At 34.5% G+C, this 20443-nt stretch overlaps 1 protein-coding gene across 1 annotated transcript in view; it reads right to left on the reverse strand.

Annotated features, from left to right (window-relative positions):
* Positions 1–20443, reverse strand: part of LOC129216754 (uncharacterized) — a 174281-nt gene that overhangs the window by 86382 nt on the left and 67456 nt on the right. The window lies entirely within an intron of this gene.

The following is a 20443-nucleotide window of genomic DNA, read 5'->3' on the forward strand; positions in this document are numbered from 1 at the left end:
GAAAAATACGCACGTTCAAAAATATATCTTCTAGATTATGAAAATTTAATGATGTATCACTATTGATTGTTTCATATTTACATCACCACGTGCCAGTTATGTAAGCTAACTTTGTGCAAGTTTCGTGGCAAGTTGATTTTAAACCGATAGTTAATATGTTTTTCGCAGATTTTGAGTTGTATTAATTTCATTACCAAGATGCGACTGCCAATCACTTAACATTTTGGTGAGAATAAAGTTTCTCTGTCAAGAGAATTGATAACAATTTAAAAAAAAAAAAAAAAACTGTTGCCCAAGTGTTCAGAAAGAAGCTATAACACTCCCCAGGGGGCCGCCCTGCCATACCGATGTTAACCCTTTTGCGGCCCCCCGAGCTGATCGTGGATCTTAAATGATCAGCTCTCATCACACTTTTCTCATATTAAATCTGTTGTCACATTAAACAGCTCATTTCTCATATTAGATCTGTCGTCACATTAATCAGTTCTCATTACAGTCTCTTATAATAAATCTGTCATAACATTAATCAGTTAACATCACAGTTTCTCATAATAAATCTGTCGTCACATTAATCAGTTGTCATCAGACCTTCTCATAGTAAATTTGTCATCACATTAAACAGTTCTCATCACACTTTCTTACAATAAATCCGTCGTAACATTAATCAGTTCTCATCACAGTTTCTCATAATAAATATGTCGTCACAATAATCAGTTCTCATCACACTTTCTCAGGTTGTATCCGTCATCACATTATTTCTTAGGATGGATTTTATTTTTCACAGCAGTAGACATTCTGGAATGAAATAAAGTAAGTTTTGAGTAATTTGTCTTAAATATAGTTTTGAAAAAGCAAGAATACCTTAAAATAGCAAAAACTTATTTTAAATAGGTTTAAAATAACAAGAATTCAGAACTTCTCGAAACAGAAGAAATAGCAAAATTAGGTGTAAAAAGTAGCAAGAATACCGATAGATGAATAGATGAAAAATATTAAGATTATTAAAATTGCTAGGTTTAAATTTTGATTAATTTCTTGAAATATTCACGATAGTGGAGCTATTTGGAAATATGAGCAAAAGAAAGAACTACATCAGTTCTGTTGTTAAATTTATCGTAAAAAAGGTTCAATTATGTTTAAAATAGAAAGCTTCTTATATTTTTGTTATAAATGAGGTAGTCAGAAGCAAAGGGATGCAAGTGGCAAAATTAAAAATTTGGAGATAACCTGTGCAAATGGTAGGTGAACCTCTCCTCTGTCTTGGGGTAAGAGATAGTACTAGTAATCCTGGTAGGTGCTGCTGTACAGCATGATTTAGAAAAAAATTCAATGAAAGCCTACCTAGGATCTGATCTTTAAACGCGTTTTACTCGAAACTTAAAATAGTCCACATGCATCCCTTTGCTTCTCACTGCCTCATGTTATCCTTGAACATGAATAAACTCAAATAGGTGCATAAACAATGCAAGGAACTTTGTAAATCCCCAAAACTCTTAGAAAATTTTCTGCAACGATTCAGCCCAAAGCCAAAAACATATGCAAAGCCTATTTCCGAGTTACCTAAATATTCTATAGTTTTAAAGTTGAGGGAAATACTTTTTCCACAACTGCGAAATTTCGACTTACGCGAGCAGTCTTGGAACGCATCCCTCGCATAAGTTGGGACTCGACCGAATTGTGATTTTCAAATTAAATTTCCTATTTGTTCATTTTGAAAAATCCAAAATTTAACTATGTAATATTCTGCGTTGTCTGATATTACGCGCACTTTCTTGTGGTAAACTGGTCCAAAATCGTTTTTGTCATTTAAAGAAACTACCTCACACTCGTTTGATTGATAGCTTCGACAAACTTCACAGCCAAAATATCCCAGAAACAAAATTCTGACCTTACATTTTCGAATTCAGAGCTCGTTGAATAAGCAAAACAAAAACTTTATTTATGTTCTCCCTTATATGATACACGCCTAGTTTCACTTTTCTTCAGCAAACGAATATTTCTGGTAAGAGCGTTTTTGACGTTTGACCTCAATTATTATTTTATGAATTAAGAAAGCGAAAAGCCATCAGTGTCTTTGATGATTGAGATAATTTTCAAAATGTTTCCACAGTTGTAAATAAACTAATTTGCTGTGTTTTACCTTGAACCCACTGTTCTTTAAACATAAATAAGATTTTTGTTTAGAGAGCTGCTTTTGGTCCGTCTAAAACATAGTATTTTGAAATCATGAGATAGTTTATGAACTTTTCTGAATTGCATCATGCTGTCTCTTTATTATGACGGAAAAGTAAGTACTTGCACAATTGTTTGTTTATCTCGGCTAGACTGGACAGAATTTTTTTTTCCTAGATTTGCCCATTTGCAAATGGGAATTAGTTGTTTGCGAATAAGATTACTCATTTGTAGTGTAGAAATTCTTTTGGTACGAATATCTTACATACTGGCGATCTTACGTCGAGGTGTGCTTGCAATAGTTTTTATATTTCCCCCTTAAATGCAAACATTACTTTTTTCCTTTTCTTAAAAAAAAAATCGACTTGGGATTAATTATTTGCAACTATGGTTACATAATTTCAATGTTCGATTTTTTTTTTTTTTTTTTTTTTTTTTGAGCAAACACTTTATGTGCTTCTAGAATCTAAATATACATGGCGATTATAAAGTTTAGGGCTGATTCAAAAAAAAAAAAAAATCTTCAGATTTAAGAGTAAAACTTGAATTTTTTTGATATTTTGATTCTTATCGTAAAGAGTCGATAAAAAGTCGTAAAAAGTCGTTTTCACAACTTTAAATCAGTCTACGTGTGCACATTTTGAAGTTCTGAGAAGATTTAGTCGTTATCAACTTCGCACAAACGTAGCTACAGGTGGGTATCAAAATAATGGAAACACTCTATGACAAGTGTATTGGGAATCACTACTCTGTTGCAAAATGTTCTGTTGATAAAGGGGCCTTCTAAATACAATCACTCACATTGGTGGATTCAAATGGTGATTAAGTTCTGTGGTCACTTTTGCTGCTGTTGTTCGTTTTTTAGACATTACAATCCACTTCAATAGCCGTAAGTTTCTTTCAATGAACTTCTCTTTCCGTCCACTCTTTTGCTTTGTCGAGTTTGTCTTATCGCGCTGTGTGTATGCTGTCACAACTTTTAGATGCGCCAAAAAATTGAGATGTTTCAGTTACACTTGCTCCAACAATTTGGCCTCTTTTAAAGTTTGAGAGGTTAGACATTTCACGTGCTTGAAAAAAATCCAAGGCTTCCAAAACTTCAATTAAGTCACCATATGCAACCAGAATATGTACATTGCTATTTATATAAAACGAGCTGATGTGTGCATCACATGAATTCCTTTTACTCCAATTTAATGTAATTTCCCCATTACTGGCAATTTTAATGTGATTCAATAGTTTACTCTCTAAATATCCCCAACAGTGGCCATATTGAAATCAGATTTTTAAAAAAATCGCCAAATTTATCGCCAAGTTGGTGACAAAACTTGGCGACCAAAAGACTGGCGATAGATCGCCAAGTGTCCACCAAATCATAACACCACCTGAGTTTACATCGAAATTAACAATGATTTCCCCCCAAAAAGGGGCAAAAGACCCTTTAAAAACACATGAATACAACCAAAAGAGAGGTGCACAACTAGAACCCACTAGGAGTCTACGTATCAAATTTCATCTTTCTAGGACACACCGTTCTTGAGTTATGCGATATACATACGCCCATACGCACATACAGACGTCACGAGAAAACTCGTTGCTATTACCTCGAGGATGGTCAAAATAGATATTTTGCGGGTCTATACGTTCTTAGGCACTTATCCACGTGTGGTCGAGTCGAAAAAAAAAAAAAAAAAAAAAAAAATCAACATTCATTCGGGGTGAGTAAAATGGAAATTAAGGTCGATTTTTGAGTGTTTTTTTTTTGCGAATATACAATACTTCCTTTTTTGTAAAAGGAAGTAAAAACAGATACCTAGTTTTGTTCTTCATTACTTACGAAGCACATTCAAAAATGTCACTTTTATTCACAGGTGTTTGCGTTATTTTGATTACTACCTGTACAGTTGAAGCTGTCCAAACCTTGCAACGTTGTGATGGCTAAGCACATCCTTATCACAATGTTGCGGTGCTGGTACTGTCTGACCACGGATTGTATGGAAAGACAAACATCCGTTTTACAGTCGGAAATGGGCGAATCTATTATTTTTTACCAATGTCAGCTTTTACAGAAGCAGAGTCTCATTCAAATGAGCGGAATACACGTATCAAATTCTTACTTTTTCCCCTTATTCACATAGATTCGTCTTATCTGGACATTTGAAAATTCCATGCAATCTGTGGTTGGACAGTAGGTTAAGTTTGCCCCAAACTATAGAATTTACCTTCTTCGAGGTGATAATTAATTCATTACCAGTCCTTATATGGTATAAACTGTCATGCTAGAATTTGCAATATCTGTTAAAACTGGTTCCGGGAGGCTGACCCTTAAAATCACTCTCGTGGAGTCCCTCGGAGTTTTTTTTTTGGAAACATCATTTTCAATTTTCGATGTTGACCCTCTGGATGTCTGGATCTCTGTGACGCGCATAGCGCCTAGACCGTTCGACCGATTTTCATGAAATTTGACACAAAGTTAGTTTGTAGCATAGGGGTGTGCACCTCGAAGCGTTTTTTCGAAAATTCGATTTTGTACTTTTTCTATTGCAACTTTTAAGAACTTTTTCCCGAGCAAAATTATCATAAGATGGACGAGTAAATTACGAAGTTACCATAACGTAGAACCGTAACATGGGCAAGCCGATTGGCGAGAAATTCACCATGCATTATTTGTAAATATACAGGCGAACCAAAAGAACTTTTAATTTTCTACTACGGGCAAAGCCGTACGGGTTACCACTAGTCATGAAATAAAAGAACATGTCCATATTAATGTAAAGTCTGGGTAAATGGAAATCTGAGCTTTGTGAAAGCCTCTCTGTCAGGATTTCTGTCTGTCTGGATCTCTTTGACGAGCATAGCGCGTAGACCGTTCGGCCGATTTTCATTAAATTTGGCACAAAGTTAATTTGTAGTATGGGGGTTTGCACCTCGAAGTGATTTTTCAAAAATTCGATGTGGTTCTTTTTCTATTCCAATTTTAAGAACATTTTTCCGAGTAAAATTATCGTAAGATGGACGAGTAAATTACGGAATTATCATAACGTGGAACCGTAACATGGGCACAAGCCTTTTGGCGAGAAAATTCGCCATACATTATTTGTAAATATACAGGAGAAACTAAAAGACCTTTTAATTTTCTACTATGCGCAAAGCCGTGCGGGTACTACTAGTGTGGAATGAAATCCGTGCTGGTGTACAAAAATAAATAAAAAATAATTAAAACTTCGCGAAATAAACAAACTTAATTAGCCCTAGACAAACATGTTTTTAAATATATATTTTTTTAATTTTATTTTTCATGTTTATGTATAACACCCACAGAATATTACATTTCCTCTAGCGAAAGTATTCTCATTTGGTTTTAGAACAACCTTTTTCCTTCAGTAAGAGGAAATAATATGAATGACCGGGTCATGCACTATTCTAGAAAAGTATCATTCACAATGTTCTGAGGTCATTTGTAATTGGAAAAAAAACAGAAGACATTTTTTTCTTGAACTTCAAGTTTTCGATCCAAATATTTTGAAAACAAATTTATTGCACGCAGTTTTCAGTTGACTGTTGACGGAACGGTAAATTTTATTTTCTTGTTGTTAATGGTGTTCATTTTCCTTTAAATACTTAAACAATAGTTAATTTGTTTGAAGTATTCAGTTTAGTAACTCGCACACATCACTGAAACAACTTCGTTTGAAGAATATTTTTATCATATTTTTACTATTAGGCTAAAGCTGAATATTCTTATTTCTTGTGATCGGGATAAGCTTTGAAGACGAGAAATGATAATCTTTTCAACCTCGAGGCAGCAAAAATGTGTGTGTCAACTGCTTAAAAATTGAACTAGATTTTTGATTATTAAGATGGTTAAGAATTTGGCCATTTTTATTGAAAGAATTTTACTTAGATACATGTAAATAGCCCCATTAAATATGTGTTTTGTTTTTTTTAGTATAACATTTTTCTTTCAAGAGCGTCATCAAATTAAAAGTAACATTACTGTTTAGACAACTGGCTGAATAACTTGAAAAATGTGTTACAAGACGGTAACAAATAGCTTCAAGAAGATATTTCTTAGTAGCCTCAAGAGGTTTTTTTATGATGATTTTTATTTTCAAAGTTTAGTTAAGTTATTGCTTTTTTCACATTACTTGTGATTATTTTCGAAATGTTAAAATTCCTACCATCGCATCTTCTTTATAAATGAAATTAGTGATGAAAGTATTGATGCTTTTGTATGATTAAAAACCATTTTTCGGAATTGAAAAAGCATTTTGTTTGCTTTCATGTTCACAGTTAAAGATGTTTAAGTTTAGTACTAAAAGAAGAAACAGAACGTATCTGTGTCAACACATGAGCTACATTTGACTATCGTTCAAGCTGTTGTCTTAAAATTCGACAGAGTTACCACAGATGTCAAAAAAAGATGTAGTATATAAAATGCTATAAAACAGAAAAAACTGCTGCTGTGAGAAAAGGAATGCAGAGAATCTCATATTTCGTGACATTTTCCTGATAAGATACCCATCTTTTCCTTTTAAGAATTGCTTATGACATGTTTGTATAAATCCTTTGCTGGCGAAAATTGAATGGCAGCTTCTATCATTTTCCATCAACAATGGCAGGGCCATCTTCCTTGTTGGTAGTAATGACACCTGATACATCGCTTATTTCCTTCAAACAAATTATACGCATGTTGCCATCAATTTAAATAAACGTAGTTTATTTAAATGAAAATTATCTTATCTTTTCTTTTCTTGCAGGTTTGTACAGGGTGAAGAGCTGTACAGGGTGAAGAAGCAGTGCTTCAGAAAAGGCTCCTCAACTGTGAACTGGCATAACAATGAAACAGAGACAGAACGGCGAAGAAAGTTATACAGTCGATTCCCGCTACAACGCGATCCGACTTACGCGAAATGGCTATAACGCGAATTTTCACGAGTAACGAATTTTAGAGCTAACGCGACTTTTTCGCCCTCAACATGAATTTTTTTAGAAGGAAGTATCAGATTCGTTATTGGCTACTAACTATTGATTTCGTGAATGTTATTACATCCCTTTGAGCATCACTGACAGCCAAAGTTCCCACGCCAAACTAGTCGAGTACATCAAATAACCATAATGGCACCTTAGTGTCATCTTCATCTAAAGTTTGAAAATGTGAAGAAAAAGAAAGTTTCTGATAAAAAAATTAAAAAAGCCTAAGATTCTCGACATGCTTGAACAATTATAAAACGTCGAAGGTAGCGCGACAATAAGTATGAGTGAATCTTCCATATGCACAATTAAAAGTCAAAACAAAAAGATGTCCGTAAAAGTTTTGAACTTAGTTTCAATATTGAAGCTTGCAGAGCAGTCTAGCAAAGTAAAAATTATGAAAATGGAAGATAACGTGCTCTTGCATTGTGGATTAATAAAAAGATCAGGTAGAGGAGATATAGCCACAAATTGAAACGTTTTAAATAAAAGGTAAAGCGTATTTAAAAATGTATTAGATAAGAATAATGATTTGATCTTGGAGCATAAATCATCACTAGTATCCTCATTTTTTAACTCGTAAATATTGCTACTGTATTTACTGTACAGTACTATTTTGTGCATCATTTTAATTTTACTGCATGCAGTGCGTACCGTGTTGATTTATTTTATATCTTTTATTCCCATTGGTCATTCATTTTGTGCATCTTAAGTATTTCATGTTGAATAACAGTTTTTTATTTTTAAATACAGTAAAAGTTCAATTCTTTATAGAAGAAACTGTAATGGTTAAGGAATTCTTTAGAGCAGTTTGAGGGGTATTTATGAGTGCCTAAAAGTATTTGGTACGCTTTAAAAAATTTGTATGCTTATCTTTTTCCACAACGCGAAATTTCAACTTACGCGAGGAGTCTTGGAACGCATCCCTCGCGTAAGTCGGGACTCGACTGTATGTTGAATGTTGGACAGATAGGTCTAGAGTTCTATGTTCCAAGAGTAGACATCATAGAGTGCTGCCGTCTAAGGTAGAATAGAGACCCTATATACGGAGAAATTGGACAACGACTCGTCGATCTCCGCCATATTTAGTTCAAGTGTTGTCAGCTCGAAATGCTGCGCTGTGTGAATCTCTAGGTTTCCCACGGAATATAGGACATTAAATCTTTGAAGAATAGACTGATTTTTCTTCTCCTCGTATTTTCATTAAACGGAGTGAGCGCCAAGTCTGGCAATCCGACGCCAACCGTTTCGTATCGACATAGCGCTTACAAGGAAAAAAAAAATCTCAAAAATTTATGCATAAAGATAGAAAACAAACATATATTTGTGATCTGCGCATTTCATTTCGTAATATCATAACCAGCTTCTATTTTTTTTCGATACAATGTATAGTGAGATTTGGGGCAGAAGATGCATTACCGTCTACGGGGAGTGAGAATCTTTGGACATAAGATGGCTACCCGCCGTTCCGAAGTTGTCCAATCTCTCCGTATTTACTGTCTGTCTTTCACGAGAAAAGCTCCCGCCGTCAAGTCTGAGCCCGTCTACTGCCAAAGAAACGGATTTCGTTCATTTTCTGCAAGGGTTAGCAGGACGGCTTTTTGGCGCCATTTCGCCACTCGTCTGCTCGCCTTTGTGCAGTCGTTCGGGTTATTTCTAACATTCAGCTCCCCTTGGAAAAATGAGACGCGCCTCGTTACTACGGCAGTAGACAGGCGCAGACATTTCGGCGGTGGCTTTTCTCGTGATGGTCGGACAGTAGGATCTCTAAGGCGGAAGAGATGCAGAGCCGGATTCATGGAGTTGGAGTCAGACTGAATTTCAGGTACAGAAGTTCGAGCCGGTGTCTTTAGTCGAATGTGTAGTACGTATATGTAGTACGAATATGCAAACGTATGAAGTACGTTTTTCGAATGTGAAATTCCAGGAGTCAGAGTGTTGCCCCGGCAAAGGAGTCCAGGTTGGACAGATTTTGCGGTAAATGAGTCGCAGTTCGTCATTGTCCTTCTGATTCTGCAGCTTTCTTGCAGTCAAAACGCAATGTCTTTCAAACAGTGCCTAAAGATGTGATTATTTAGTTGAGATCAAATGACATTGCTAATTTTCCCTCTTTTCAAAGTAATCTGGGTTCAAACACCCTACGATTTTTTAAAAAACTATTCAAAAATATGCTTTTTATCATAACTTTATTTGTTGAGAAACTTATTATTACTGTTTTTTTATTTTCTTCAGTTTCTTTCAAAATATGAAATTATTATTGGTAATGAATATTACAATTCAGTATTTTATTTGCAGTATTTACTTTTTTGTAGCAATGTAAAACATCATTTGTTACAAAAAAAAAAAAAATCTTCCAGATTTTGAATACCAGAAGCTACCAAAAGCATCAATATTCTTGAACTTAAAAAATATGTAAAATACAGAATTTTGCACTTTTAAAGTGTAAAAAAATGTGAAATTACTGTGAATGCGTGTACATAAGTACACACATCATTTTTTTTATAGTTGAGTAACCATTTTAAAGACATCGACTTTTAAACAAGGCTGAAGTTATGTAATGTACACATTAGATTTTTCCTCTGAAATAACTTACTGTAACAAAAACTAACAGTGTACGAATAAAATCAAATTAGTTTTATTATACTATAGATTTTATGAGCAATGTGTTGATAAAGCCATCGCTGCGCCTTAACACAAGTCAGTTTACGGTTTGATTTAATGTAGTGTGGCATCTGCTTACTTAGCATACTTTCACACTAGAGGTGGGCAATGTCATTCTTTTTAATGATCCGTTCATCAGAAGGTCGTTCATTCTTTTGATCCGTTCATTCAACACGTTCATTTGAACGACTTCGTTTTTTTTAAACAGTTGCAGGCGATCTATCTGCACGACATACTTACGTACATTCGGAATATTTCTTTAGAACAGTAACATTCTTCAAAGGAAAAAGAACTTACATTAGCTAAAAGTGAGAAAATATGTCTGTGTAAAATGCACCAAAAAATATTTTATTTCGGGTGAGATGTAGAATGTTCAGATAAGCATAATTAAGCTGGTTCTTCGTCAGTGGGTGGGAGCAGCATACCCTAAAAGGATCCTCACAGACTTCGGAACGCGTCGCGAGGCAGCAAGTAAGCAAGGCGAAAGCATTTCTTGATATATTTTAAAGCAAACGTTGAAGTAAATACAGATTTAAGGTTCTTCAAAGTAATTCAGAATACGATTTGAAAAAAGACAGAATGATATAAACTGAAAAATAACCAACGTAGTTGTAGCAGATTTACAGTAAACTGGTAGTACAGACAATTTACAGTAAACCAGAGGTTCCCAAACTTCAGACTTTCGCGGATCCCCTCCGGAAAAATTACGAACTTCGCTGACCTCTCCCCCTCCCCCCTCCGGCGCGCGCAAGGAAAAAAAATTATTTGACAAATTTTAATTTTTTTCAAATATATTTTTACGCTTTTTTTCCTTTAAATTTATTTATTTATTGTTCTCCATACTTTTCACAGCTCTTGTCTGGTTTCCGTTTCTTACATTATTATTTTGAGTTACGGAATTAAAATTTTATTTGAAATTCAACTATGAATAAAAATGTTTTACTTGAAGCATAAAATCCCATCTGTAAAAATGTACCTCTAGTTTTGTTACTATATGAACTTCGTCATGTACACAAAATAAATTAATGTGCAGTGTTTTTACTTCCGAGAGGGGGGGGGGATGCTTTCTGCATGTAGTTAAGCAAGAATTCTTTTATTCCTCTTAAATGTGCTTTCTTTTTGAATTAAAATATCTTTACTCGTCCTTAGATCTCAATTATATTTAACGTTTCAGCTGGATAGCACCACAGACCCCTAGGCATGGACTCGCGGAACCCCGGGTATCCGCAAACCACAGTTTGGGAAACTCTGCAGTTAACCAATAGAACATGGAGCGAAAAATGTAACAACAAATGTATCGATAGCTCAACCGTTGTACCGGGTAACTTAACTAAAAGGAAAAAATAAGACTATCTTAAATATTAGGGAGCCTCCAATTTATTCCACAGTACCGATGAGGACAGAAAAAAAGAAAAAACTCAGCACCTTTTTAAATGGTGCAACAAATTAAGAGAGTAATAATCCTAATTAAAAATCTCTCGATATTGAATGTTGAATAAGCGACTTAGGAGTCGCGTTCCAAGTTAAAAATAAAACCAAATTATAATAGATGGTAGAGGATAAGAATGTTATAAAAGACAAAAGGATCGCCAGAAAATGGTAATAGGTATTTTTAGAAATTATTTTGACGACAAAAAGCATGAGAAGAATTTTAGCAGATGCGTGGGACAGGAAATGGAAAGTCCAAACATTTTGTGAGTAGCCCAAACAAGTTGAACAAAACATTACTAATGGATACATTGGAAAATTTCAAATGAATTACAACGGTTAAAGAGAAAATGATACGGCCGAGTTGGTCTGATCGGTAAGTAATCGGACTTGTAACCGAGGGTCTCGTATGCGATCCTATCTGGTCAAAGATCCACTGTTTTCACTAATGGTGACTGTGGGACGTTAAATATGCTCGCGGTCACAAAGTTCTCCACGTGAAACGATAACTCTGGGGTAGCGTTTCCCAAAGTATGTTCCGCGGAACCCATGGGTTCCACCGAGGTATAAGAAGGGTTCCGCCGCGAGTTAGCCGTGGCATGAATTTATTTTCCACTAGTTTTAGAAAAATGAAATAATCAGTATAAAGGTTTTATATTATCAATGCAGATTAAAGTTGTAGTCGTCACAGTATTTTGCATCGACATGTATAGTTGCATAATAAAGTAAATATCATCTGACTTGAGGAAAGTTCTCGATGCAGATCCGGAAATAAATTGTTTTGTGAAATCTCGTTTTTCCCAGTCAAGACTATTGAACAAGATTCATGAAGACATGTGTAGGCAGCCCAAATCACTACTTTTCCATACGAAATATGCTGGCTATACAAAACAAAAGTTTTTAAAAGGTTGTATGAACTTCCATATGAAATGAGGGTTTTTCGACTGCAACAAGAGGCATCAAAATTTTCTGCTGTTTTCTATGTTTTACGTGAGAATTACGGCTGATAAATATTTTGTCGACATTTTTGGTGAATTTTACGAAGTGGATATTTTCACTCCAAGGGAAACAGTAACCACATTTGTTGTGAGAGAGAAAACAACAGCGTTTTTTGTGTCTCTTGCCTTAAAAGAACAACGTAGAATGTTTTACTCGCTTAAAGTGAAACAATCTCTATGAAGAAAGCGCAGTGTAACTTTCGTGGCATTAAAAACCATTACTGTTCATTGACAGCGTAGTTACACCAACGTTTGTCCTCATTGCTCAGATGACATTCCACTGTCTCTTCAACACATCTTCAGCTGTCCAGCAAACCAGGCAAAACTTTTTAGCATGAGCTTAGAAAACCCAGTGGATCTACTCTTTACAGATAAGGTTGTCGAAGTTGCAAAGGCTGTCTAAGACAGCTTCGGAGCCATATAATTGCACATTTTCATAGACACGACATCATCATGACACTGTCCATGCACGAGTATGAATCATAGTCGCACTTCAGAGATCATCTGCTGGAAACCAATTTTCTGATTCAGGTTCATTCAATAAAATTTGGTTTGATGTAGAAAATGAATGCCGTTATCGGATAACAAAGCTGTATCTCCAAACTTCTTCCGCTCCAGATTTATAGGTTTGGCGGCCGATAAATGCATACTTTTGGCAACTGTATGTCTATCACAGAACTGTATAAAACATTTATCATGAGCATTTTTGTGTTCCCATCAGGGCTGTTATGGTTATGGAGAACCTTTGCGATATGATACATCCACCATTGCAGAGAAGCTTAGATTGTGCATTAAAGTATGATGTGGACATAGCGAAACTTTCCTCTCTGTATTTATACGAGCAATCGATACTTATTATCGCATTTACCAAATTTAGGTTTTATTGCTGCTTCGCGATTTATATAAGGCAGAAATACATCAAATACACCGCCGTGGCGGTGCCTGCGTGGCTTCTGCCTTAGCCCTGGCTATATATAGGGCGGTAACTTACTAAATATACCTGCCTTGCCTTCAATATTCGTGTTGAACCGAACCATTGTTTCGGTCACTCGTCTAGTCAGTGCTAATTCTGTATTAGCTACCAGTTTGTTTGGCACTCTAGGCTTCCTTAAGAGGTTTTCCACCTCCAGCTCAGTCGGTCCTATGCCGGGCTGATGAGTGCTAATAAGCACGAAACTGCAGTCCTCGGCTGAAATTGACTGAGCTGGCGGTGTATTTCATATATATAAGATTTATCCAATCGAGAACCCCGCTGTTCCACTTTTTTTTAATAAATATTGTTTGTCTTCGCATGCAATAGGGTGCCAAAATTTATATAAAACGTCATCGTGCATGCTGATTGGCTATCATTTATTACATAGATAAGAATTATTAGCTAACCTGTGCGAAGCATTCGCGCTCGAAATTTGTAGCCATGCTGTAAAAATAGCATGTTAAAGTGCCATTATTTAAAAACTATCATACCAAGCAAAAAATTAGAGCATTCAAATACGAACGCAGAGTAACCTTAATTACTTTTTTTTCAGTGGGCAGAAATTCTCAATTTGCCGAATGGAACTCCAAATTTTTCCGAATAATGATAGTTTGGTCCAAAATTTAACTCCAAATTTTACCGAATGATGACACTTTTGCCGAATAAAACTTCAATTTTTTCAGAATGATAATTTTGCTGAACAAGGAAATTTTTGGAAGGTCAGAGACCTCCCGTGACATCCCATTGGGGTGCCCCCGTACGCACGAACAGTATATACCCTCTAATCCGCCCCTCTGAAAAACTAGTCATTTAAACTAGTGATCAACTTTCACAAGGTTGTCGAACGGGAGGGGGGGGGGGTATTTTTATGACACATGTGGAAAGACCAGAAGCCGTAAAAAGTTTTACCGGTAAACCAGAGACTTGCTTCAACCTCAGCGAGGCCTTCGTGGGTGAAATGGAGAAAAAACAAAAGTAAAAGAAAACAAATAGAAATATAAACCAAAACTCAACAACATGTTGATTCCAAGATGTCACGACCACAAGATTTACTTTCGATTTTCTTTCCCAACCACGGGAAAATCGCTTCCAGACTCCGTTACGAAATAAGGACGAGGCCTAAAAATGGAAGGCCATTGAACTGAAGTGAAGGGAAATCGTTGCGCCCCTGACACCATTCCCTGTAGAAAAAAAAGGTGCGCCTTGAGGGGAAGGGCAATGGTACATCATCACGTGACTGCCGACCACCTTTTTTTTTCAATTACTACTGGAAGGAATATCCTAGCATCCTTAATTTAGAGCTCTCGTTAGACGCACATGACCAGTTTCAAGGTTGTGTGACCCGTAAAATCGCAATGGGCCCCAACCTTCCGAGACCAGTCTTTGAAAGACAAGATGCCGTCATTTCGGGCATTGATCAGGAAAATAGTGCGAATATAAAATCATCAAAAATAATTAAATTTCTCTGTCGTTATGTATTTTAAAATATTTAGTTAAAAATAAATTCTTGCTCATTATAAAATAAATTTAGTTATGAAAATGCACAAAATGTTGCATTGAATAGAAAACAGAGGCGCTCGGGTGGAAGGTCACGGAAGGTCATTGTGACCTACAACAATTTTCCTTACCGGCAAATTTTGTTTGAAGCTTCAGCAAATTAGCGGACAGAATTGCAAATTTTTTAATTGCTCAAATGTAACTTTTCATTAGACGTACCCTTGTTTTATCATTCGGCTATTTGGCAATTTCTGCCCTCCGAAAAAATTAAATTTAGTGCGCACCTGATGGCAAAATGCTTATTTGTATAAAATGGCAAAGATATATTAATTTAAGAATGCGAAAAGTAATTTTGACTGTTACTTGCATCAATTTTAAAATTATACTGATGCTAAATTTACTGCAATTTTTTTAAAGTTTATTTTTGAATTTGAATATTCCTTGCTATAAAACATTTTATTAATATTCTGCTAAAAAAATTGTGTTCAGTTATTGTTATTACACTATTAACAAAGTATCTAAGATTAAAATTATTCTAAAGTAATTACATTTTTGTCATTTAATTTTACATGGGATTGCTTGACAAAGAAGATTGAAAATGTCACAAAAAATGTATGTTTCAAATTTCAAAATAATTCGACTGATAAAAAGTATAATAGATAGTGTTAACTAAATTTGAGCATGAAACTGTTCGTTTGAAATATTCCCCTAGATTTGACATTTTAACTATGTAAAGTTTGATTTTTTAAAATTATACTACCACCTCAGTTTATTGCCGCTCGCAAACCCCTGAACTCATTTATGCAATTTTCATCAAATTGATGTTTAGCTGAGTCACGCTAACGTGGTCATTTGGAGATATAGGCGATTGATAATGGAATTAGATTATTTTAAATTTCAAAATTCACTTGACAGAATATTTTAAATTGTATTAGAATTTTTAGTTATTTATTTTTCTTTTTTGTGTGGCAGAATTCACGTTTTAATGGCATTTCTAGAACTTAGGAGGTGGCACTAAGATTTCTGAAAACTCGCCATGACCACATTAATGCAGCTCTGACCACCCATCTAAAAACGTAGTAACGCCTATCTTTATTATAATCAAAGAAAAAATGACAAAGCTCACCAACTTCAATTGTATTTAAAAAATAATATTCCGATTTTCAGCTTCTGTATTAACACGAATTTGGAGCCATTCTAAAAGGCTTTTATATGTTAGGGGTCATTTGCAAGTTTGCAACACTTGCTTGCAATCGGTCAATGTGATTCATAATAAAAACATTTTATTTGCGAAGGATCCCTCAAAGTTCGTCGTCTATCCAAGAGCTATTCAAATTCGGCTCATTAGATCGCTGATAACTTTCTGAATTTTTAAGATATTGAATTGGAATTTTTTTATGAGTTAAAGAATCTAGTTGGGGTCTAGGTTATAAAAGTTATAAATTGTTATTTTTTACGCATGCGCAGTGAAGCATGAATTGCTTTAAATGTTCATATTTCATCAAATGTTCTACATTCTAACTTCAAATTTTAGTATAATACTTTCCCTGTGTGCTGCCATGTTTTCTAAAAGTTTGGTAAGTTCTGATGGAAAAACTTGCTTGCTATGAGCCAAACACCTTCAAATAAAATTTGTAGTTCTGAAAGAAATGCGTATATCTTCATGAATATCAGTGATATTTTTTCGAAAGTACGTAAAATAATTGTACATAGTAAGGTAACTGATTTTTGAAATTTACAGCTCAGTCAATATGTATGATGAACAATGATCAAAAAGCATTTTTGTTTTCCTTAATATGTTGCTGATCCTCTAAATGCATGGGTGATATAACTTTCAATGGAAAAGGACAGCTAGAATATACCTTTTATGTGCCTAAAGTTACAAAGCAACTAGCCTCTTATTTCTCGTGAAATTCTTTAAAATGTGAATTTATGAAAGTGTCCCAATACTTTTAGTCATATAGTGTATTGGGCCATTCCACGGAAAACGGTAATTTTGTCCCGCACGTAACGCTTCATACTTTCATAAAAAATAATAATTTAAAAGGATGAGGAACAAAATTTTGTTACTTAAGAAATCACAAACGCATGTGTGACTTCTTAAGCAAAAATTTTCTTCAAAAATTATTTCTTTTTATGAAATATAGAAACTGTTACGTTCGTGACAAAATGACCATTTCCAATGGAATGGGCAAATACACATTTTTTTTCAATGGTTTAAATAATTATTTCTAAACTCATGAGATATGTTTCCTTTACATTAGAATCATAGCTTTCAAAATCTACAATTTGTTTAGTCATTGCTGTATTAATAGAGCAAAAATATGAGCTGATTCATAAGCAAGTTACCAGAGGTTGACTTTGGATGTCCCGCACGTGACGTATGTAAATAAATTTTATTTTAAATAGCAAAATTGTTTAATAAAAATATAATTGTGTCAGGAGTATCTTTGTATCAAATGCAAAGATTAAAAAATTGTTTACCTCTTTTTCATTAAAATATTAAGAGATATGACGAAATGTTAATGAAATTTAAGCGTATTTTTGTCTCGCACATGACGGTGGAATGGCCCTATTGTTTGCCAGGAGAGTTTCACGGTGGAGGAAATTGATTTGAACTCTTGCATTTTGATTTTTCACATTTAACACGAACCCTTCAAATTTTCCCGTCACTGCAACTGATCCACTAATGCAAGCGCTTGTACAGGTGTAACACTGAATACCGTTGCTTTTTATTCATTTAGCTGTAACGCGGAATTTTTCATCACGAGTTTCAAGCTGAGAAAATTATTTGCGAAAAGAAAAATGATATTGAATGCCGTCCTCATTAGCAAGAGTCGTTCACCTTTCATGTCTGCTGATCCATCAACTTGAAATACGAATTTTCCAGAGGATTTCTTTACAGGCCGGTAAAAAAAATTTCACCGTTGATATGAAGTTTTCAAAGCAATTTGGCAATTAATTAAACTTGTAAAACTATATCTGATTTCTTGCACAGGTAAAATACGTGTCTGTTCTTTCTTTTTCTGCAACTCCGAAAATTCCGTGGCACTCTGGATTAGAAGCACTGCATAGTCCAGGGCTCTCCAACCTACGATCCGCGGGCCAAATCTGGCTCACGAGCATATTTTACCCGACTTGCGGAAGCTTACAAACTGAAAACAAATCTTTTCTTCATTTGATAATATCTTTCTTCTTCAGCATTTCAAAAGAAAACTTAGCCAACAAAGTCTCAAAAACCACTACTAAGCATGATCGTAGCCAGGAAGGGGCAGCTGCCTCTACCTATAACACTCTTAACTTTCACTTTTCTCACCAAAGTCACCAAAGATAGTTTTAAATTTGCTTTTTTGGGACAATTTCAAAACATTTCCGGAGCATAGTCACTTATCAGTTCTTTCACCCTCATTTTACAAAAAATGTCCTTAAATTGTGTCTTGGTCAGTGGTTGGAAGTAGCGCGCTACAAGTAGCGACGCTACTGTAGTAGCTACATTTTTTAGTAGTTTGTAGTGTAGCGCACTACTTTTCAAAAAAAGTAGTGTAGCGAGTAGTTCGATACAAAAAAAAGTAGTTTGTAGCGATTTCTGGAAACTACTTTTAAATAAAGTTAAAAAAAAAAAAATTATAAAAAATTATTCTTGACATGACTGGGAAAGAACCTTTCGATAACTCTAGCTACCGATTACTCGAAGCTTTTGATTGGTTCCTGAGAACTTCGAGTTATTGAGAGTTGACTGTGGTATGATCATTTTTTACTAATATCAGTGGCAAAAGCTTTATTTACGGAAACGTTTAAATAAGTGCAAAAATAGAGAACTAGCAAAGTTAGGTGCACAAGCTCTAAACAAAAGCCCAGTAAACTTTTGTGCTCATATTATCATTGTTAGTTAGTATCCACATGTTATTTTTATCATTCAAATTTCATATGTTTATATCGAAATTCTGATTTTTATCAAATAAGTGCTAAATGTGCTAATATCAGCTCACTATTGATATTTATAAAATAAGCTTCATAAAAATTTGTGTTTGGAGTAACCTGGGATTTTATAAATACAACTCCATTGCAAAGTCTAATCCACTTTTAATCTATCGCTTGAATGTTTTGCTAAGAAGGTGAGCCAACACTTTGCTTATTTATTTTTTAAATTATTTTTCTTATTAAAAATTAGTAAAAACGTACGTAACATGTCAATAGTAGGTGACTTAGTGAAATTATTTAAAAAAAGTTTTAGTGCTTTAACAGCTACTATTCTAATTTTATCTTCAGTGTTTAGATCGCTAAACTATCATTAGTACTTAGTACTTAGTTTTTTATTTCGAAATTTTTATTAATAAACGCTTTTGAAACCCTTAATGAGCGCGGTCATCTATCACAAAACTATAACACAGCTCAATATTAGTCAATGTTTTTCTTAATTTTTCGCCTTCGTCGTTTTATGCCTTGTAACTTTAAATACTTCTAAACTTTATCTTGGTATTTTGTTAAGAAGTAACATTTTGTTTTCTCTCGGCATTTTTATTTTTAAAACGCTTGAAAAAAAAAATAAATAAATAAAATAAAAATAAAAACAAGCATGTGCCCGCACTTTTGAACCACGAAAATATAATGCTGCTCAATATTTGTCAATGTGTTCCTTAATGCATCATTTTTATGACATGTAACTATAAATTCCGCCATTGACTGAATACTATCCTTAGAGTAAGATTCTTCCACTGACGATATGAAAATTAATACTTTTCCTTAATGATATGTTACAGCAAAAGCAAGAAAATTAACATGCCATGAAGGATATACAGGTGTAATTTCTCAGTATTTGACCTCACAGAATGGACATTAAAAATCTTTTTTCCCCAGCCGTCACATGGCGGTGTTTTTCCCCAAGTCATTTTCCTGTGAGATGCTTCTGACGTCACACTACGTCAAAATGTGACGTCAGTTTTGGTTTTTGTGATGCACTTTCCTCTTCTGTTCCCCTGAAACTGATTCATCTGCAAATCGGATGCTCAGAGGTCAGATTGATTTCACATTGAATCTTGGGTCGTTGCTTGACTTCTGACCATTTTGATTTAGAATGTTCTTACATCATATCAACGACTGGTTTCAGGTCATTCATCACTTTTAAAAAGAATTTGACATTGCTATGATCCCCTTTCTTTCTTTTTCTTGTCCCCAACCAGCTCTACTGGGAATGGATTGACAGTAAATCATTTTAAAAACAGAGTTTCTCATACTGTTCTTGGTGATCAAGGGTGCCCATCGCCCCTAAGTTCGATGGCGCAAATTCCACCCCAAAAATCTTCTCATCCCTCTTGCACTTTTTTATTTTTAGCCCTTTTTTTATTTTATTCATTTTTTAAAATCATATTATTATTACTTTAAAATATTTTTTGTTTTCTTTTTAATTTTAAATCATTGTTTGTTTTGTTAGAAAAGTTTTCTGTTAGATCAATAACATGCACACAAACGCACACATACACACAAAATAATTAAAAAAATAAAACAACAACTAAAGTTAAAATAAAATAAATAAAAATAAAACAAAACAAAGTTAAAATAAAATAAAAATAAAACAAAACAAATAGTTAAAACTAAAAATTAAAATAAATAGATTTAAAAAATTAAAAATCCCCCCCCCCCCTCAAGAATCTTGATGGCGCAACTTGCGCCATAATCGCCCCTGTGGGCACCCCTGTTGGTGATTGTGTTGCGGATGGGAAATGGTTATCGTGTATTTTTC

This window comes from Uloborus diversus, chromosome 2 (assembly GCF_026930045.1).
Source record: "Uloborus diversus isolate 005 chromosome 2, Udiv.v.3.1, whole genome shotgun sequence".
NCBI lineage: Eukaryota > Metazoa > Arthropoda > Arachnida > Araneae > Uloboridae > Uloborus > Uloborus diversus.